At 40.1% G+C, this 14,647-nt stretch overlaps 1 long non-coding RNA gene across 1 annotated transcript; it reads left to right on the plus strand.

The window, feature by feature from the left end:
• Window positions 1–2,114: 2,114 nt before the first annotated feature.
• LOC136992003 (uncharacterized) lies at window positions 2,115–14,183 on the plus strand. Its single transcript, XR_010884035.1, has 3 exons — window positions 2,115–2,125; window positions 13,581–13,676; window positions 14,159–14,183. It is a non-coding gene; the product is annotated as an uncharacterized lncRNA (long non-coding RNA).
• Window positions 14,184–14,647: the final 464 nt, after the last annotated feature.

A 14,647-nucleotide genomic window follows, 5' to 3' on the forward strand; every position in this document is an offset into this window, starting at 1 on the left:
CATGCAAAAACCCTATGCCTATGTTAAGCACAAGACTTTATATAGAGGGATATAATATGAAGCCTGCTAACTTTCAGTGTGGACCCAATTTCAAAACATCTACTTTTCTGCAGAGCAAATAAATTGTTAAACATAAGAAAGTAATTCATTTTTTCCATCCTCAGTATCCCTCAGTGAGAATGAATGAAAATAATATTTCAGTTGGTAGTTATCAAACGTATTTGGAAAGTTTTCTAGTTTAGGAACATTAAAAAAATTCAGTACAAAGTTGTACAACTTCTATATCATGATGTAGTATTAATTTCTTCTGACTATTTGAAACTCTTTTACAAGACATTAATCAGAGCTGAAGGAGCCATTTATTACCTTTTATATTGAAGAATATAATGAGCCTGTCTTATAATTCTTATCTTAATATTTACCTTTATCCCTTTATCCAAAATAGCTAGCCAAAAGTTCATGAATTCTGAAGATTTCAGTGAGAAAAAGGAATGGTGATGGAGTCAGTTGTTTCTTTGATTCTTCCCCATTCTTTTAGTAGGCATGTAGAAAGTACTGTTTCTAAACCCAGGAGGCCCTAACAGGACCATCTGCCCTTGCTAGCTCTTCCACACCTCCTACAGTCAGCACTGAGCCCAAAAAGCAGCATTTTTAACCTTCTGCTCTTGACCAGACTCCTAAGGCTAGCTTAGACTGATAGCTAGGTCCTCCAGCAGCCTTCCTTCTGGGCTGGCTGCTCAGCCCTTCTTTGCTTCTCTCTCACAGACCTGCTCAAGCCAATTGCCAGCAAAAATCCTTCTGACCCTGTGATGCACCACTAGAGGGGCATCCGGGATTCTTTTGAATTCCGGAGTTAGTTGTACTAAGAGATCAAGAGATCATCATTTGTCAAGGGTGAGAATTTATTAGAGATAAGAGGTTATAACAAAGCTAACAGTATAGCAAAACTAGAAATATAATAGAACTGAAAATATATATACATGTCAGAGCTCTACAGTTCAATCACGGGTGCATGGTACAGAGACCCCTCACCCTTTATGGGCCACCCCTCCAGTACATTTTTCCCCAGATTCTCAAGCAACATGTGCATGGTACAGTGACTGCTCTCGCCCCTTATGGGCCACCCCTTCCCGTCTAACTTTCCCCGGTTTCTCCTCACCATGCTGTTGACATCAGGGGTGTCCCTGCTGACGGGTGGGTCCTCAGGTCCACAGGCCAGCTGACGGTGGGTCCAAGTCCACACCAACCTTTATGACTTACTCTCTTTTATACCCAGTCAGAACAACACCAGCCCACAGCTGTACCAAAGCTGCATGGCTCTAGTCAATAGCAGCGTCCACATCAGCAGGTGACTTCGTGCTCAGCCCACAGCCCTGCTCCCTGGGTAACAACGCGCCCATTAACAGGTCGTTCTGAGGGAATGGCTCCACAGCGCCGAGATGTCTACGGCGTGGGTCTGCGGTGTCACTTCTCCTTTGTCTGGTCTTATCGATCATGGGGTCATTAGAGGGTGTGCCCCCAGGCTACAACAACCCTGCAGTGCGGTGGCTCCAGCCGTGCTGCACTCAGGGTGCAACCCCTCTTCTATGGGCTGCACCACCTGGAGTCCCACGCTTGCCTGTGTGGTGCCTGTCAGACCCTTTGCGATAGACCAACCAGGATAACTTAGCCTTGGCGCAGTGATGCGTTGGCAGGGAGCAACTCTTCCTAGCGTGCTAGTTAGCTTGTTAAACCTAGCTCAGATATCTTTACATGCTACTGCATATACACTTTATGCAGTAAAAGACCTGAATTTATGGTGGATGATTCTCTTCTAATTTTTTTAAAGGATCTTAACATGTTTTTGACATTACGTTAAAGGCTTGTGGTTATAACAGTCCACCCATTTCAGTGAAATTTAATGGAACCCATAACATTACTTTATACTGCCTTGAGGGCTTTTTTTTAACTGTATAATTTGTATAATTGTTTTAGAGAACAGGGCTGAATAAATCACAATAGGAAATTTAAATAAATCTATTATCACAGCAGTAGACCAGGCACGTTGCATTTTAAAACACCAAGAAATTCCATATGGAGTACGTGCATGCAGCTAGAAGGATAAGAATTGACAACAGTTATCCTGGTAAGGGTTTTTATTTGTCTCATACACCTCTGTAATTCTTCTTTGTTGCACATGTGAAATAATGTTTTAGATATCATCTCAGACTTGGATGTCACAAACTATTTGTTGCCATAATGAATCAAAATCATTAATTTCTTTAGAGTGGCTGGAATTGCTTTATCATTTTACAAGAAGTGACTTGGTTAAAATATAGTACAGTTAGTTGAAAAATAGGAGAATTATTGCAGACTATTTCAATTTTCTGTAAAAATAAACATGAAAACTAAAAATAATTTCAAATCTTGGCCAAATTTTTCTCTAATTTTGGGCCATTTTCAGGTTTATAATGAAAATAGAAAGTTTTTGAGAAAGCAGACATTTTTGCTTGGTAGAAAATCATTTTCTTCCACCAAAAATGCTTCAGTTGAAATTTTCAGCCATTCCTAAAAGACCCGATTTCAAAGGGTTACTTATTTGTTCCATTTGCATGTATAGAGAGAAGGCTATTACATTATTTGGCCGTTCAGTTTTCATGTCAGCCTGGCAATACACAGGAATTGTTAAGAGCACCCTGGATTTCCTCAGGAAACAGAGCCAATATCCTCAACGGTTTTGTGTATTTATTAAAAGACTAAACCAAGAATTGAGTTTCTGCGTCATCCAAACTTTTGGTATTGTAGAAGGTTCCTCTTTTTATCTTTTTTTTTTTTTTTTTTTTTGAGAAGAATAAGTTCATTTGTGTTTCTACTCTCCACTTCATTTTGGGGGTTGCTTTGCAGAAGACAATTCAGGTTTTTACGTCCCCAGTAGTGCCATTTACTTCACTGAGGATAATTTTGCTGTGCTCAGCTATAGATCAGCACAGAATATAGGGATGAATTGCTAGAGATCAGGTGCCTGGAAGGGAGCCTACAGTTGCCCTAAATCAGTCTTTAGAGAGTCTCCATAGATGTAAAAGAATCATTGGCAAGCACAAAAACAGTGTTTCTCTTTGAATCTCTCCCTTCCTCCACTGGCCCCAGGATGTAGAGGTTTGCTGGTTGCTCTCACTTCCAGTCCAAACAAACGACTGCCACAATCATTTTGGTAAGCCAACTCTCAGGCAGTCTTTAATCACACATGGGAAGAGGAGGAACAGAGCAACTGAGGCCACTAAATAAAAAACACACACTAGCTCTGTCACTGCCTTCCAAGGAGCTGAGGTCACGAGGGAGAACCCTTCCTCCTCTTAAGAACGTCCATCTTCACACAAACAAAATCCACCCCTACTCATCCAGCACCTTCGGGGAGGCTTCCCCAAAGCAGCACAAATCTTCCTTTTCCTCTTTCTTCTGGTCCAGCTTCACACTTCTCACAGCAGAGGTCCAGTTGTTCTCCTGAGCCTTTGAAGAACTACCTATGGGTGAAGATTGGGGGTGAACGTCCAATTTGAAAGGGATACCACAGTCTTACTTATCCTGAGGTGATGAAATGATGCCTAACAGAGCTTTGGCAGTGGTGATGTTGGAGCTGTGCTGGCCCCTTGCTCTCCTCACCAGTAAAGGAGGCAGACATCTGGCCCAGTGTTGCCCTTGGTCTGCCTCCTGCCTCAGCAAAGCCAAGGTGGAGCTTGCCATGGGCCAGAAATGAGCCCGTGGTGCCTTACAACTGCTGCTCTTTCCTTCCTTTGTCCTCTTTATCCATGCGCTCATGTGCACATGCCTCAGGAAAGCTGGCTGAAATCAAAGGTGCACTGTATCTTCCTCTGGCCACTGTGTGTCAGTTGCTCAAATTAAAGGCCAGGCCTGCTGTGAAACAGAAAGTGTTCCCCAACTCCCAGCGATTTCTCATAAAGCTACTGTAGCAATTGGTTCAACACCTGTGGCTTCCTACTAAAAGCAAATGATGTTTCACAGCAGCTAACTGAGCACACAGGGATGAATAAATTAAGTGAAATGCTTTTTATTGCCTTTTGCTTTTAAATGACCATTTTGTGTGCATTGTTTTTAAAGTCAACCAATGAAAATAGCCTGTTTTTGGCTCCAGTACTCATGAATCCTTCCAGTAAAAAAAAAAACAGGGCTATTTTTCAAATTAAATTTCAATTTTATATTTGAATTGAAATCTTGTTTCATACAAAAATCTCTCCCTGGTGACTAGTAAAGTAATGTGATCAGTAACACATCATAAGCCTGCTGACATTGCCGCCAAGTAATAGATTGTCTTTTAGAAAAAGTTGTTTTCATTGTTGGAATGAATTTGAATGCTGAGTCATTCATATTTCAAGAACTCTATATCCCAGTCCTTGAAGAGTATCAATTGAGGAAGTGCTAATTTAGACAGGAATTACTGTTTCTGAGTGCTTCCAAGGAAATTTTCCTGACAACAGGTGAAGACGTCTTTTCATCATGGGGCAACATCTGCTTGTGGATTGGATGCATCCAAGAACTCCCTCACAAATCTCATTGTTTTCCAGTGTAAGTACCAGGCACATGTCTTTATCCTTGTCTTCTCTAAAATAACGGTATAACTGATAAATGACTTTCAAAACTCCATTGTAAGACATGGATTGTCCTCCTTAGAGAAGATAAAAAAACATATGACAGATAATAGCCATATTACTTAGTTTGCAATTTAGTTGCAAAAGGCACTTGGGTGCCACAATGAGGAACCTAGTATACTGATCCAGACAAACAAAACAGTTCCATGCTCCACAACATCCATCCGCAGAGTTTTATTTCCTCAGATCAGAGAGAGTTGCCTCTCCAATGTTCCGGGAATGTAAGGCTATGAGGCTGCTCAGTGATTCTGCAGACCTTTTATAGGATAAATATGAGTTTTTCTCCAAAAATACCAGTTCCAAGTAGGGTGAGCAATTGTATTTCTGCTTATAAATCTTCTATACTTACCCTTTTAATTGCACTAATTGAAACTTACTCCACTCTACTTTCTTAGGGTGTCTTGTATTAGGACAGAAATATCACAATAACATTTATTGGTGTATTCTTATGCCATAATCAAGAGTAACTGTTTATTTTGCCTGAACTTAATCCAAATCTTCAATGAATTAGATCTTTATGTTCACCAAACTCCATTTCCTCCAGTATTTCCTATAGAGATCTCAAACTCTTCATTCTTCTCCAGCGAAGACTGAGATCTTCCTATGTTTCTAGTCAATATATTCCTCTGGAGCTGTCCACAACCTAATTCCAAAGAACATGGGACAAATTCTTATGTTGTACAAATTGGCTAATCCCCATCACATTTGAAGGAGCTGCTGTACATGATCTTAGGACCTACCCTTTCACTCACATGGTGTCACACCAATGCCTATCCTGTTTCTTATACTGTTAGACACTACGGATCTCCAGACTGATCCATTATAGCTATTTTTATTTTAAGACCGGTGGTGGATTGGTATTTTAATTATTTTGAGGATAAACACCTCTGGGAACATCTAAATGAGATCGCCAACAATTTATAGACAAAACTAAAACTGTAAAATAAAAGTTGCAAAACAATGAAAAGACACTTGTACTGTTTCTCACAGAGAAGCAAGAGAACAAACAAGTTTGAGCCCCAGAGTGCCTGACACACTGAAGGTTCTGATAAGACTGTAGTGAATTGCAGAGATGAATGATGAAAATTCATGTGCTTTAATGATGTAACATTGATGTAACAAATGATGTAACAAAACTCTGTGGATGGTAAGAAAATAACTGCAACCATCTGAGATAGGGAGATGACTAAAATTACGGGGGAAAAAAAGCTGTATTGATATGTACCACCTAACAGAGACTGTCATATAAATTCAACCACACCTTTTTGTTACCAGAAAGCCATCTAAATGGGATGTAAATGTAACAGTATAGTGAAAGCTCCAATAGACTCCCATTGAGGAAATAAAGGGCTGGATTCCTTGACATCACAAGATCTGCTCAATAGAGGGAGCCTGGCTGCAGCTCTAAAATTCTTAAGCTGCCCTGGCCTTGAGTGTAAGTTAGAAAAGCCTAACAACTTTTTAATTGGTTCTGGTTATTAAGGGGCATTCTTCAGTTGTTCATCAGCATAGCACAGTGTCCCTCTCTCATGTCCCTGAGCAAAGCATACTTTTTTTTCCTTGTTTTCCTAAGACATCTGTTATGCCAGCATGTTGTGGGGCAGTCGATGTCTAAAGAGCCTTTGTGTCTTTGAGCCGACTAAGGATGCTTCCACTTGTGAGGTGGCAGCAGGTGATTCCAGAGCTTTTCTGCTAAGCAGTTTGCTTGCCAGCAGGGATGTTCACTTTTTTCCATGGCAACAATGGACGCGTTCTGTTTTAGCTGCTTATTCTTTTTTTATGTTATGTTCCATCCACCACTGGGCAAGGTGGACTCCTCTAGAAGGTGGGAGAAGTTTCCTGCTTCTCAGGGGATAAGTTAGCTTATGGAAGTGGAGCTTCTGTAGCGCAGAATGTGGCACAAGAGAGTTGAGAGTGTTTCAGCACAGAGCAGAGAGCCTGCAGCCCATGCACAGATGGAGAAACTCTTTAGAGGAACAGGAAGCAGAAATCTGGGACTCTGAGGTGATGGAAAGAATTGGGGGCCAAACGTTTCATCAGAAAAGTTTTTTACCTTGGTGCTAACCTCCTTTTCCAGGGCATTTGTGAATATGTGGAACAGATTCAAGAACTCTGCTGGTGACTTGATTTATCACAGAAACTGACTCTTGCCCTCTGTTGTCTCATCTTTTAAACATTTCCCCATGTGAGGATCTTTCCTCCCACATCATGGCTGCAAACTTCCAGTAAAAAACTTTTGTGAGAGACTGTATCAAAAGCATCCTGAAAATCCAAGAAGACTTTATCAGTTAGGTCATCTTTATCCTTGTTTTTATTGACCTCTGGGAAGAACTCTAAAAGATTTGTAATGCAAGGCTTCCCTTTACAAAAAAAAAAAACATATTGACTCCTTCACAAAAACATATTCTGACTCTTGTCAATTAAATTGTATGTACCAGATGTCCACTAATTCTGTTCTTTAATATAGTTTCTACTAATTTGCTCTGTACAGCCATTAGGCTAGATAGCCTGTAGATCCCTATGTCTGCCCTGGAAATGTTTTTTTTAAAAATTGGCATCTTAATGTCACCCCTGAGTCCTCTGATACCAATGCAATTTAAGTGAGAGGTTATACACCACTATTAGCAATTCAACTATTTCATCCTTGACTTCCTTTGGATCTTGTGAGCGAATACCCTTTGGTCCTGATGATTTGTTGCTATTCATTTTATCAGGCTGTTCCAGAAACCGTTCAGCATCACTTCAATTTATAATGAGTCCCCCATAAAGAATGGTTTGGGAATAGGAATATCTCTGATTTCTTCTACAGTGAACACTGATGCAAAAGAAGTGTCTAACACCTTTGGAATTGGTTTGTCTTCTCTGAGCGTGTCTTCCGTATCCTGATCATAAGTGGATCCTACAAATTTTCTGACAGGCTTTTTGTTTCTGATGTGCATGAATAAGTACTTATTTGTAGTTTTGATTACTTTTGCTACTTGTTCTTCAAAGTCCTCCTTGCCCTTCCTTCTTCTGTTTCTAGACATATAAAGGGTGAATTTGTCTATCTATTTCTATTCTTTTCTATGCAGTCACTTCCAGTTTTCTCTATTTTAAAGTTAATATTCTAGTTTATATTCCCATAAAACCTGGTTTATTTGAGTTTAAAACGCTTTCAGTCTTCTTTGGGACACACTATAGGAGAAGATCCAGGCAGAGCCATCTCAAAACTCTAGCCAATTTAGGGTCCCTTCAAAATACTGTTCTTCCCCTATACCCTATTAAAGGGTCTAATTTGATTTCTCATGTCTCCCAAGCACAGTTCAGAAGGAAAAATGATGTTTCAAAGATGCTTCAGGAATGAATTTAACTACAATAGTTCCTGTGGAATAGAGAATGCTTCCAGTATGACTCTGGCAAAACAGTTTATGGTTATTTAGTCATTAGCTTTTGCTTTCAAATTTGCAAGTAAATATTTATTTGACGCTCTCAGGTACTTGTTCTTTTTCAGATGCTGTATGCTTCCTCTCACTGATTCTTCCGCCCACCAACTTAAATCTCAGGACAGAACATCTGTTACTAGGTTCTCTGTATGTGAACCCTGGACTTTCATTTGAAGAAACAGCACAGCGTTATCCAGAAAGCTAGATGCTGCTTTCTAATTTGTGCTTCCTATCTGTGCATCATTTAAAAAGTTTTAATGTCTCACTTCTGTAGAAGAATACACCAAAACTACATTGTGTGTGGGAGACTGCATGAGATGGGCAAATAATGAAGAGCTAAATGAGAATATGCTATTAATGGGGAACACCAAATATTCCAGACTGCATCCACCTCAGAGATAGTAGCTCTAATTTCCAAAGGGGAAAGCCCTCTGTGAAAAAAGACTAGGAATTTGGTAAATCATCTTTAGTCCACAACAACCTCTCATAATGGCTGTCCTACCTATCTTGAAACTGTTAAGACAAAATGTGGAGGCTTGTGAATGAATGAGATCAAAGAGATTAAGTTTTTGAGCAGTTCTTGGCAACAAAATTAACCTTCAGTTTTGTAATTTTCATGGCCAAAAGTAACACTCATTTAAATGACTTAGTTTTCCTTCAGTCATTTATTTATACATACACAAGGCACTCTCATTAATCCTATACATGCAGACATAAACAAATTAATTAATTGTTTTATCCAACAGTCATAAAAAGGAAAGAGTGAGAGAGATTTCCTATTTTTAAATACTTGGAACCTGCTACTATAAGGACTTGATAATTACCAGAATGATAAGAAAAAAGCCAATCTTAAAATGGGAAGAGATTCTGTATTTGCTTGAATTTCAGCTTGCATCTGCAATAGAATTTTTATTGTTTTTCACACAACAAGGCCATCAGGAGAAAGGTTTATGGCTCTAAGACATATGCTAAGGACAGAGGCCAAACACAATTTTAAAATGGTATCTTTTCTACCAGACAACAGGAGAAGATTTCAGTGGATGTCTGGATCCATTTCTGGACAAGTGAAAGGCACAGTCTGTATTGGTACCAATTATATTAGGGAAGTTTAGATAACTTGTAAAGGCTACATATAGGTGACAATACCAGAAAAAAGAAATGTAGAATGATAGACCTGGAAGATAGATTCTGGATCACTGAATACTACCACCTCCACCAATGGCTCCAGAAGATGCCTTCATGAAGATACCAACATCCAGTTCAAAGTGTTTTATTTGCTTTTGATACTTCTAAAAGGCTGTTCGCTACTTTGTTATAAACAGTCTTCTAATTTCCAGCCAAATTTAATTGATGTCCAGTTTAAACGAATTTGTTTTTGTGCCAGTGTTGCCCTCTGCACAGATAATTCCTCTCTTTCCTCAGTGATATACTTATTGACAGCAGCTGCTGTCAACTAGGCTGAGCTAGACAGTCTCTTCCAGCTTCTAATCATATCTGCTAATCTACCGATCTCTCCATTCCCTTTTCTCTGCATCTCTTTCAGTGTGATTTCCTCTTTCTGGGTAACTAGCCCTGTACACAGTACGTAACTGAGTGGTTGGGGTGGTGGGAAGGGGACACTGCACATTAACAAGATCTTGCAGGATCCATACTTGCCTATTTTTCTAAGCAACTGTGTGACACTGGCAACAGTAATCAGTTATTATTATGTGATCCACTATTATGCTGTAGTCAGGTCCTTCTCCTCAGTCATTTCCTATAAATGACAAAAAAGACAGGCTCCTGTCTTTTAAAAGGATTTCTTCACTTGAGTCCTCAAATGCACAAATTTGGATGCCATTTGATTGAATTCCATCTTATTTCATCTTCTACTAATTTATTCGCTTCCTTCTCTCTCATCTTCCTTTGCACTGATGAGACCTTGACCATTTACATCATCAGTGATTTCCTCAGCAGTGATTTCTATTTGTTGAACAAAGATCATTAATGAAAATATTAAACAAGGCTGACCTGTAAAAATACCCAAAAGGAAGTCCACTAATAACCTCCCTCCCTCCAGTCAGATACTTTCTCTTTCTACTTTTCCGATTACCATCTCCTCTTTAACCAATTTCTTATCCAGATTACAGCTCGTGCACTTTAATTCCAAAGTTAACTTGTGTGCTTTGCTGATATCCAGACAGATGGCCTTGCCCTCCTTTCAGCTGTCTAGAAAATCAATTATCATATTTTAAAAAGACAGCAAATGTTTCTGATATCACCTGTTTTTGGTAACCCCCTAGTAAATTTTCTCACTTCTGCATTTACCACCATATTAAAAATAGAAAATTCCCTCAGAATTAAATTCCCCCAAAAACATGCTCAGAAGCTCTGCCTTCTTCAAGAACCTGTGAGCAAAAATGGTGATGTAGACGAGGGAGAAACCCATGTGCAAGTCTTCATTGTTTCATCTCGCCTTTGAATGACTTGTTCTGAGTGGAAGGTGTAAGCAACACTTTGCTTTGACATTGCCTTTGAGTCGCTTTGAGCAGAAATTGGCCCACAGATTCTGAACAGAGCTGAACTTGTTCAGTTAGCAGCAAACACGCAGGGAGGGGAGAGACGCGTTCCAAGAGTATTAGACCAGAAAGTCACCTGTTGCTAGGAGCTGCTCTTGTCAAGGCTACAAAGAGTTATAAAGCACATCCGTCCCTATGACAGGAACAGATATACATCTCCAGATCTCTTGAACAGAAAGAAATTACATCTGGTCCAGGGGGACACATTATATACTCACTCCTCACTGACATGCAGTCTGAAAAAAGTGAGTATAGCAGCTTAAATAAAAACAGGCAAGTAGGTACAGAGTCTGGTATGTTAGAGCAAGATTCTTGATTTGAATTCCTAAGTACTACAGCAATACAAATTATTATTCTCATCATTAATAATAGTAATAATAATTGTATCATAAGCACTTCTGTAGCAAAGCAAGAATTTTAAGAAAAAAGTCTCCTTTGTCTCGTAACGAGCTGCAACATTAAGTGTTGAGCACAGAAAATGCCTCAAAGAGTAAAGCCCTTCGAGGCATATATCTTGGGTGATCTGAATTTGAGAAGCCAATATTTCTCTAAAAAAACAAAGCTAATTTATCTTTGGGGGATAATAAGCTAGTGGTGAAGCATTTTTCCTTTCTGCATAGGCAGAGGTAGTTCCTCATAGTAGGCAGAGCAAGCACTGCCTGTCCTCCTCTGTGTCAGATACAGAAGTGTCTTTACCCACTGTTCTAAATCAGACCTCAGGCATATCTTTACATGATTTTAATGCTTACCCACTTACAGATGTCAGCAGTTTCCACTCCAGAGAAAACATTTTTCTTTCTGCTGCAATGTGCATACAGTTCTGCCCTGTGTCTATAACTCACTATTGGCTTTCCTTATGTATTTTGTAGTATTATGCTAGCACTAAAAATTAAATGACTCTTCTGATTTCAAATAAGTAAATTAATCCCCATCTAGTTCATTGAGTCTCTCTTGAATAAAACAATCTCTCTTCAAAGAAACGCTATATTCTGAGCAAGGGACCTGTATCACCGTGCGCGAGCTGCACCTCTCGCCTCGCGGAGGTCAATGCAGTGCAATGCAATGACAATGGACGATTCTTTTACATTATATTTATTTAGGGTATTGTCAGCAGTAAGGCTGCTCAGAGCAGCGTTCTGTGCTCGGTAGCACATTGTCATGGCAACCAAACAAATGGGTCATCCCACTCCTGCTCGGTTTCATTGTTGCACAGTGTGCAAGATAAAGCTCAGCATGAGCGCGCATGTGTGTTTGGGCTTCTGTGGGAGCCTGAGCCGAGTTCCCTTCCTAACCTGCCGTCTGGTGCATTACTCTTAGGGATGCACTAGGCCCATGTGCCTGTCTGGAGACATGCAGAGGCTCAGCTCTATGGGCCCTGGGGGGTGAACACCTGCCTTGAAGTGAAAGCAACTGCCAGGAACCAGCATCAGTCTTGTCTTCTCCAAACAAGCACAGAGGAGTAGTGGGAAACACACAGCTAAAGGCATCAGGGCAGGAATGGCTGAGCCTAAGGCGGGTGGCAAAATAACCTCAGGAGTGCGACACTCAGTGTCAGCTGAGCAATTCTTTTTTCTGTCTTTTTCTGTCCTGTACTTTCCTTGCTGTTCCAGCCCTCTTCTCCTTTCTCACAGCTTCTGTCATTCCCATTTTTTCCTCCTTTTCTTCTTTCCATTCTTTTCTGTATTCTGTAACACTTTCTCTGACACTTCATCTTCTACTCCTATGCTCTTATTAGCTCACATAACCCTGCCATTCGCCATGACTTCAGACAGGGCTGTTCCAGTATTGCTTATCCTCAGTGCTGCAAGATACTTTCTATCATGAGACCTTGTTTGCAGACAGGCTAGAACTTAACCTAACATAACTATTCAGGCTGGAACTCTCTGCACCAGATATCTGCCTCAGAAAGGTATTCTCTTTAAGTTTATGTAACCATTTCAGCCAAAATTCACAACCAATTTCAAAGATTGAGGAGATGGATGACACATGTCTGGGCCAAAATTAGAGTAATCTTAAAAAAATGTTTTTCAGTGTTTTGAAACACTTTACCCTACCCCAAGCTACAGAGCAGGGATTTGCAATTTGGCAGGATATGCTGAAGTTTCCTTAAGGGCACGTTTTCTGCTTTCCTTATGAGTATGTGCTCTTTTCCGGCTAAGATGCAAGTTTCTGAAAAATTGTCATTTGGACATGCTCAATAGAGAATTCTTAGTTTACCAGGTAAGACCCCAACAGGTTTTGTTTGCACTGCGTGCTACAGGCTAGGGACTGGAGTGCAACGTCTGCAAGGGGAGGATGAGACCGGAGTCTGAAAAAGGTAATCAGACTCTGAGGTGGGAGCTGGAACAAGAGGAAGACCAGGACTACTAGACGAGGAGATCAGGTTTAGGATGATGAGAAGTAGACTTGAAAGCCAGTGATTAGCTGTGTTGGGAGACTAGATCTAATGTGTGAGGAAATGAGACCTAGAAACAGATGGAGTTCAGGGCTCAGGAGAGAGAGGACTGGTTCTGGATTTTACAAGAAGGCCAGATACTGCAGATGAACTGGGACTAGGTGAGCAAGCAGATTTGGGGAAGAGGAGGATGTAATGACTGAAAATGTATGAAAATGTATTGATGCAGATTGGTGGATGAAGAGCCACTTAGATGGGAAAAGAGGCAAAGAGGCCCAGCAGGTAGCCACAGAGTGTCAGAGGAGACACGGTAGTCACAGAGGTGAGAGCAGTGGTGCAGCTGTAAAAAAGGAAAGAGAAGGACAGATTACATGTGGATTAGGAAAGGAGAAAGTGGGACTGACTGCAAAGGGACACTGGTGTGAGAAATCCAAGAAAGGGTAACAGAGACCGACAAAAAGAATGGGACAGAACCACCAGAAATGCACTTCTCTGTGCAATTTTTCCATGAAATATTATGATGGAAGGTTTAATTAAAAGTCACACACTGTTATTTCCACAGGATTCTGAGCTCAGTTTTATGGAACATACCTGTAGTGAAAATGAGCTATGGCTGCAGTGTGAAAAATATACGGTCTGCAGGCCAACAGGTTGGAAGGTGGGTACAGAAGAGAAAGTCTGGTCTCTGTAATAAGACTTTTGCAGAATTATCTTCCATCCCCACCTCTAGCCTGTGATGTTGTCTACAATGCTAGGCAAGTCACTTGAGCCAAGCTATTCATGTGTGGTGATTAATTATGTTTTACTCATTATCTGGGTCTCTCACCTGAGCCTGAATTGAAAAAGTGTTAAGCTTTCACCATTGCCTTTCATGTCTTTGGGAGCTGTGCTTTGAATGTCTAATGTGCTAAATACACTGAAAAAAATGTCTTCCACTGGCAACTCAAAAGAAGCAGGAACTATTTATTTTAAATTCTTTTGTTCCTCAGTCCTCTAGATATAAAATGGATGTACAAGCACTGCCTTTTGTTACAGAGGTGTCCTGGAAACATGTTTGTTTCTGTTTGTTTAGCTGTTAGATGTTAACATGAACAGCATGAAAAGTATGAGAGAAAGTTCAATAATTCTGTCTTAGAACAGGTTTTGAAAAGAGCACAAGATGAGACACAGGAGCCACATGAGCAAACAAAATACTGAAAAGCTATTTAAAAGGTGAGTACTCAATCAGGCAGATGTGCCTTGAAAAAACACAATGTGTAATGATGAGATTGTGGATGGAATTAGAAAGCATAATCACAGAAAACCAAATTAAGTTTACATACAGCTCTTAATTCTTGTATTTCCCAACTATTGAGGGCTTGACTTTTCAGCCTTGAGAATAATACATTAATATAACATTGCACAGCTTCTGTATGTGCTCATAATTTGCAAGGCAAAAACAAAAAAAAAGTATTTAAGCATAAGAAAATCCCAACTCCAGAGGCACGGATAGTGTGTTCTGTTCAGAATCAGTGTCATCATTTTATTAGGATGTGGTTTTATCCTATTTTGTTGTCCTGCCTTGGTTTTTGTGTCCTCCAACAGTCTTTCTGAGTAAGAATGTATGTGTTCTTTCTATATATTCATACA

The sequence above is a fragment of the Apteryx mantelli genome, chromosome 4 (genome assembly GCF_036417845.1).
Source record: "Apteryx mantelli isolate bAptMan1 chromosome 4, bAptMan1.hap1, whole genome shotgun sequence".
In the NCBI taxonomy this organism is placed as follows: domain Eukaryota; kingdom Metazoa; phylum Chordata; class Aves; order Apterygiformes; family Apterygidae; genus Apteryx; species Apteryx mantelli.